This window comes from Loxodonta africana, chromosome 4 (genome assembly GCF_030014295.1).
Source record: "Loxodonta africana isolate mLoxAfr1 chromosome 4, mLoxAfr1.hap2, whole genome shotgun sequence".
NCBI lineage: Eukaryota > Metazoa > Chordata > Mammalia > Proboscidea > Elephantidae > Loxodonta > Loxodonta africana.
The window spans coordinates 191,751,999-191,759,488 of NC_087345.1; the positions used below are offsets into that span (position 1 = coordinate 191,751,999).

Consider the following 7,490-nt stretch of genomic DNA (forward strand, 5'->3'; position numbering starts at 1 on the left):
GAAATAGTGTTATGATCATAAGTGAGTTGAATATCCAGAAGGCATGAAGCATTGTTTGAATTCAAAAGTGTCCCCATAAGGAGTCTTAAAAAAAAAAACAACAAATGAAAACAAAAATCATACAAACTCATTGCAGCTGAGTAGATTCTGACCCATAGCAACCCTATAAGACTGAGTAGAACTGCCCCATAGGGTTTCTAAGGAGCCACCAGTAGATTCAAACTGCCAACCTTCTGATTAGCAGATATAGCTCTTAACCACTGCACCACATGGTTAAGTCCTCAACAATTAATTGAAAGGCCGAATGTTTAAACTCACCCAGAGGCCTCCAAAGAAAGGCCAGAGATCAGGTTCTGAAAGGCCACAGCCTTGAAAACTCTATGGACCCAGTTGTACTCTCCACACATGGAGTCATCAAGAGTCAGAACTAACTGGAAAATAATTGTTTTTTTGTTTGTTTTTCAACTAACATGATAAATACAAGGTTAGCATGTATCTGCCCAATTATAAATGGAACTACTGGTTTTTCCACTCCATCTACTGATAGACAGTGCCCATTAATAGCAATTTAAAGAGTTTTCATGGTAATTCTTACTTTAAATATCCAACATTATTTTCAGACTATGCAACCAAATTGTTCAGACAATTCTGTCAGTAATTGAAAGATCATGATATATGTGACATTAACCCTCCTAATTTGAAGGGCAATGCCTACTCTTTAACAGTTTCTTTAATGCCATCTTCATACCCTTATTTCTCAGACTGTAGATGACAGGATTCATGATGGGTGGCACCATAGTACAGAATACTGACACCAGCAAATCCAAGGGTGATGGAGATTCGGGTAAGGGTCGTAAATAGGCAAAAACACCAGAAAAGAGAAAGAGAGTCACAACAGTGAGGTGAGGCAAGCATGTGGAGAAAGCTCTAGACCTGCCTTCTCTGGATGGGATTCTCAGAATAGTGGAGAAGATGTGAATGTAAGAGATATCAATAAACACAAAACAGCCAAAATCTAACACCAGGCTGAGCCCAATGACTACTAATTCCACAGTATTATAAGAACAGGCGAGGGAGAGCAGTTGTGGAACATCACAGAAGAACTGATGAACTTCAGGAGACCCACACACAGGTATGGAGAAGGTAGAAGCTGTGTGAGAATTGCATTGAGAACTCCACTGACCCATGAGGAAGCTGCCATCTGCACACAGGCTCCATGGCTCATGAGGACTTCATACCTCAGTGGGTGGCAGATGGCAACGTAGCGGTCATAGGACATCACTGTGAGTAGAGATACTTCTGTAGTGGCTGAGAGGATGAAGAAAAATACCTGTGAAACACAACCAAGGAATGAGATGATGTTGAGATGAGCCAGAGAGTTTGCGATGGATTTGGGAACAGTGATGGAAATGAGGCAGAGATCCAGAAAGGACAAGTTCTTCAGGAAGAAATACATAGGGATGTGGAGCCAATGATCCTTGCTTGTGAGGGTGATGATGAGAACATTCCCCAGTACAGCTGCCAGGTATATCAGCAAAAACAACACAGCATGTAAGATCTGGATCTCCTGAACATCAGAAAACCCCGTTAGGAAGAACATGGGCACAGAGGTGAAGTTGTTCATTTCTCTGGGTGTTTAATCAATAACTCTAAAAAAATAAAATGAACAACTTGTAATTTAGTCAAGGGAGTTTACTCTTCTACTTTCTCAGGTTCACTTTCTCCCAATCACATGTGCAGGTATTCCATGCCATAGAAGAGTAACACCACCAAGTCTTCAGGAGGTAATTTAACACAAATAATTGCATTAAATGTATAACTGAAAATGGTTATCAATCAAGTCCAAATCATCCACTGTGTCATTTTATGTTGATTAAGGCCCATATTCCACATCTGACTCAAATAGAATTTCATATGCCTTATATTGAAATATGTAGTGGGAAAAGACACAAATTTTGGACCCTGAGTACAAATTTCAGATTAGTTGTTTACAAGCTTTGTAATCTTGGGTACATTTATGAGTATCATTTTATTCAACCTACAGAGTGAGCTTATCATTGGGTAATTATTTTAATTCAATTAAATAATGCATATACAAATTATCACCACAATTATTGGATAAGAAGACACTTAACCAATACCATTTCCTCTACTCATTCCCTCTCCCTTCTTTGTGCCAGTGTCAGGAAAAATTGTGAAAACTTCTGAAATAGGGAAAACACTGAGTTTCCTGTCTAGGACAGTGGATTATCTTTGTATTTTATTGTCTTTGAGCTATCCTACAATTGGGAAAGTTGTATAAAACTGTTAATAATGCAAATTATTGTCCTTAGAAATACAAATTAGTTTTGTTTTAGTGGAGAGTAATTGATATTTTCTCTGTAGATAGACCTGTTTTGCATCTACTTGTTATTTTTTTCAGCCTTGCTTGTTTGACCTTTTATACATGAAATTTTCATTTTGAGGCTGAATCAGTTGAATATCTAATTCTCTCAATCATTAATGAATTGAGTATAATATTTGGCATGTACTTGTTTTATATATGTATGTCAATTATATTTTATGTTCTTTAAAAAAAGTTGTCTTTATGATCTGAGATAGCAACCACTGACACTTAGAGTCAAACCTTATGAAAGGATTTGAGATATCTTAGATCGAAACATTTGGGCAATTTATTAGGGACATGGACAACAGAAAACTACCCTCTATTCTCTATCATTTTATGTTTTATCAAAACCTGTCCCCAAATTTACTGATCACTTCAAAGTAGAACTGAAGTATTTGAATTGTGCAGAAAAATTACTCAAATTCATTTCACATGTCTTAGAAGTCTTTGTCTTCTAGGCCGATTCCACAATATTGCTGCTGCTGGCTTCTGTGAGCTTGTTCAGTGAAGCAGGTGTTTTCAGCCAAATCTCCTGCTTAATTACCCAGGACAATAGAATTTCTTGGAGTCATTTATTAACTCTCGTTATTCATTGCTGCTTGGTCAGTTTTCCTTTTCACCTTGCTATTCTCCTAGCACATTCTTCCCAGCTGTCCTTAGCTCTCACCACTCTTCCCATTCTCTCCTTCCTCAGTGGGTTACTCCATCATCTCCGAGGCTACGAATAGTAAAGATTTACTTTGTTTCTCCACCAATATACACTCTTTTTCTCTTATTTTTATCTTCCTTTCCACTTGTCTTAGAAGAGCTGTTCCTTCCTTTATACATTCATAGTGCTGTGCTGTACAATGGAATCTACACTAATGTCTTAGTATAACTGTTTAATTGATACATTCATAAGTGACATTCAGGGGAGGTAACCTGTGCAGAATCCCACTATGAGGCCATGCCAAGTATATCCATAATTTTGCCCAGTATTTTGGATTCTTAATCTAATCTATTCAATGAATGCACGTTTGCTTTTCTCAAACTATACAACTGATGGGGCCCTGGTGGTGCAGAGATTAAGCGTTTGGCTGATAACCACAAGGTAGGCAGTATGAATCTACCAGCCACTCCTTGGAAACCCTATGGAGCAGTTCCACTCTGTCCTATAGGGTCACTATGAGTAGGAACTGACTTAATGGCAAACAGTTTATTTGTTTGTTTTTAATACCATTGATACGGAAGTTAAGCCTTTTGTCTTGATCATGATATAATTTATCCACCCAAGAGTTTGCTATCTCACTTTTTCCTTTCCCTCCTGCATTTTGAATACCATTATGCAAATAAATACTTAAAAGCTCAGCAAAAATGTTGATGTTATTTGTAAGGGGCACTATGAGTTAGAATCGCCTCGACAACAACAGGTTTGGTTTTGGTTTTAGAACCTATAGAAGCAGTAGTCAAGGAATCAAACGACAAATTGCATTAGGCAAATTTGCAGAAAAAGATCTCTTTAAAGTGTTAAAAAAAAAAAAAAAAGGAAAAAAAGATGTCACTTTGAGGACTAAGGTGAGCCTGACCCAAGCCATGGCATTTTTCAGTCGCCTCATATGCATACAACAGCTGGACAAGGAATAAGGAAGACCTAAGAAGAACTGATGCATTTGAATCATGGTGTTGGTGAGGAATACTGAATATATCATGATCTGCCAGAAGAATGAACAAATCCTTGTTGGAAGAAGTACAGCCAGCATGTCCTTAGAAGCAAGGATGGCGAGACTTCATCTCATGTACTTTGGACATGTTATCAGGAGGAACGAGTCCCTAGAGAAGGACATCATGTTTGGTAAAGTAGAGGGTCAGCAAAAAAGTAGAAATCTCAGCAAGATGAATTAACACAGTGGCTGCAATAATGGGCTCAAGTGTAACAATTCTGAGGGTGTTGCAGGACTGTGCAGTGTTTCATTCTGTTGTACATAGGGTGGTTATGAGTCAGAACCAACTTGATGGCACCTAACAACAACAATAACAACAATTTCTTCTATGGAAGAAATACTGGAAGTAGGTATTCTACTAGGTAGCATTATACACTGTCACAAAATAACAAATGCAGAGCAATGAAGTGTGTGACGTGGAATATATTAAGTCTTTTGAAAATAAGTGGCATCTAACCCTTCAAAGTCAATTCTGCATAACGTTGTTCCCCCAAAATAATTTCTCCCACCATATACTTCATACTTCCTGAAAACTGTTTCATATCTGTTACCTCCTTCTAATTCACCTGTTTCCTCCATAAACCCACTGATAACTTATGTCGTAAAAGCAGTCAAGCAGCCAACAAACAAAAAACAAAATGAAGTCTGTAAATGACCTTCTGTTTTCCAAAATCAATGTGATCCCTTCATACATTCATTTTGTCTATGCACTTACCTCAGGATTTACAACAAATAACTTTATACTTCTTACCAAGATTGTCTCTTCTCAGCGTCCAGTTCCCTAGACCAGTGACCCCGGCTCCACAAGAGCAGCATCACTTAGGAACTTGTTATAAAGGCAAATTTTCTTGACTCAACGCGCCCTAGACGTGCTGAATCAGAAACTGTGGGATGGGGTCCAGTGAGATGTGCTTTAATTGTATTGAGTAATTAAAACATTAATTCAAATTAGTATTTTTTAGATAAGATGAAACAAAATAAAGATAAAAGATGAGTACGAATGATTTTGATGTTCCCTAGAGTTTGAGAGCCGTGCCTTAAGCGTATTTGGATCGCATCTAGCCATTAATAAAATGTCTTTGTGTTTTTCACTGCCCAATTTTCATGTTGCTTTTCTCTTAAAACTAGGTCCCCCCTCCAGAAAAAAAAAGTCTTTTACTTTTCTTTGGCTCTGTCTCTAAAGTCTCCTTTGGCTGTATCATCACTCAGCCAAAATTAGTTCTCAGCAACAATCTCTACTTGTCTTTGGAGATCCAGTTGTTTGTCTCAAAATTATAATTGTCAAAGAGGAAAATTAGAAACAGACATCTTCCTTTGATTTTACAATTTTTTCCTACCCAGAAAACCAAATATTAACCATAAAAATTCCTGACCCCAAATTAATCTTGCCGGGTGCTTCTGTCATCCCCATTTTTTTTTTTCCTGTTCAAAGCCAGTTTTATTTAATTTAAATTTCAAAAGGTGTAATGGTTGCAGGTGGGTGGAGGGACAGAGACCACCTTGTGACCTGATATCAGTTGATCGCAGTAAAAGGGGGGAGGGCAACTTACAATCTATCATGTTAGGATTAGACAATGGTTCATCTTCTATTTGTCTCCCTCCTCTTCTACTTATAAGCTTCATTGTAACTAGCCTACGCCTCACCATTTGCTTTTTTTTTTTTTTTTCGGAATCACAGTGGTTTTCTTATATGCATATAGAATAACTACTCAGAATAAACCTTATGTTTCAATTTTGTTAAGTTTTGATTATTTTTAACAATGCTCTGAATTTACATTTTAATTGCTTAACAAGTAATACATGCTTTCCTAAAGAAAAATTATAATAAACATGTAAGATGCTGTCTGTTGGGACAAATGAGGGTGTACAATATATGCTTCAGGAGAGATGAGGTAATTAAGGTATATTTCATATAAAAAATATGGGATATAAAATAATTAACACTTGAAAAATGGGAAATATTTGGGAACGAAAAAGTGGAGAGAATATCTTTTAATCCAGGCAACATGGTGTGAACAAAGCAGAACCTCGGCAGCCTGAAGGGTGTGTAGGTAGAACACTCTGTAGAACAAGGGTCCCTAAATTGGTCTAGGGTAAGAGAGAGAGGAGAGTTGAGGGGACGGATAATAGGTTCATATCTAAAAACAGAATAATAAAGGTAGAATTTTCTAGAAGGTAACTGCTCCTCATATTTAGTAACCTTTGCAAGGAAGACATTTTTAAGGTAGAGAGACAAGTCAGGGTAGTATCCTGATAGTATAGGTATGAGTTATTAAAAGATGGCCTGGAATAAGTAGTCACAATAAGATTGAAAGGGAAAGAAAAGACACAAAATAATTTAAACAAGATAAAGGGAATGAATGAAAAGTTTCAACATGTTATCGATTGAATGCAAGTGAAATGAAGGTTAAAATAAAATTTTAGATATAGAGGTGTGGCTGTAAATTTTTCCATCTTGGCTACAAAATTGGGAGGGAGGGAGAATATGCTGCTCTGTGCTGGCCTTGCTTCCCTGCCCCTTTCCCACAGTGAAACACTTTGTCCTAGCCTACCTGTGCCCTGTTCCCCAGCCTTACAGCAAACCCTTCTGCTTATTAGAGCACAAGAGGTGACAGCAAGACAGCACTGAGCAACAATCTATTTATTGGTGCCACAACCATACTCTCACTGGCAGCCAAATGCAGGAGGTGGTCTTGTTGCACGAGAGTGTTCTTACCTCAGGGAAGATGGACAACCCATTTTACTTCTCATTTTTCTTTAATTATGAAATAAAACAATCTAACAAGGAAAAATCTCCACTGGTTTTAAGAACGTTCTTGCCTCACTCATCGGCTGTCAGCTCCCTGCAGCCCACTTGCCTGTAGAAGATCTCTCGCCGTGGGGAACTGCCCCTTGCGTTTGTCTGCCAATGCAAGGTGAGGGGGTGACACCAATAAGTAGATTGTTGTTCCATGCTATCTTGTGGTCATATCTTTTTTTTTGATCATGAATTCCCTGGAACTCAACACAGACCCCAATCTGTATATTTTGAAACAATGGCCAAATACTTAACTGTCTTTGACCCAATTCAAGGAAGAGTTTACTAGTATACAGATTCAGATAAATCAGCTAGAGCAAATCATTATCAGAATAAAATTAAAGATTCTTATATTTTGAGAAGCCTCTTAAAATTTCTCTAGGCCCACAAATAATTTTGCATGTGAACAGTCCCCTTCCTGCTTTTTAAATAACCCAGAGTCTAGGTACCAGGGTCATGGTGAGGATGTGTCTTATAGTTGACTAGGATCCCACTCCCCAACTCTAATTCTTCAAAGTATAGCAGCCGATTGTTTTGTTTTCTTAAGAATAAGGGGATCTGAGGAAGCCCCTTATTTTTATTTTGGAATGCTGGTAGAAGTCAGGGA

The 7,490-nt window shown here is 37.8% G+C and overlaps 1 pseudogene; it reads right to left on the bottom strand.

Annotated features, from left to right (window-relative positions):
* Positions 1-692: 692 nt before the first annotated feature.
* Positions 693-2,005, bottom strand: LOC100668209 (olfactory receptor 14A16-like; annotated as a pseudogene).
* Positions 2,006-7,490: the final 5,485 nt, after the last annotated feature.